This window comes from Hippopotamus amphibius, chromosome 8 (assembly GCF_030028045.1).
Source record: "Hippopotamus amphibius kiboko isolate mHipAmp2 chromosome 8, mHipAmp2.hap2, whole genome shotgun sequence".
Classification (NCBI taxonomy): Eukaryota; Metazoa; Chordata; class Mammalia; order Artiodactyla; family Hippopotamidae; genus Hippopotamus; species Hippopotamus amphibius.
Window position 1 is genome coordinate 119,297,840 of NC_080193.1, and position 481 is coordinate 119,298,320.

Consider the following 481-nt stretch of genomic DNA (forward strand, 5'->3'; position numbering starts at 1 on the left):
AAAAAATGACATTGCAGAATCTAAACAACCTTCTCTAGATACAACTTCTAGGATATGTCATTTAACAAATGACATAAGTTAAACAAGAAAGCTATTGATCAAATTCAGTCTGTGGGACACTGTAGGCAACTCACAAGGTTCCTTCAACAAGTCATGGTGTACTAAACAGTGGGGAAGAGCAACGGAACTCTAATTTAAACTTCAAGACACTCCAAAGACAAAACCAAATACACTGTGTAGACCTAGTCTTGACAGTGATTCAAACAAACCAACCATAAAATTCAAACAAATTCTGGAAACAACTGGGAAGTTTTTAAAAGGACTGGATATTAGAAATTAAGAAAATAATAATGGTTACAAGGTTATTAAAGCTGGATTACAGGTATATGGAGGTTCATGACATATTTTCTCTATTTCTGCAAAGACTTAAAACTTTTTGTCCCAATTAATACAATACATCACCCTTTCAAAAACTGCTCAA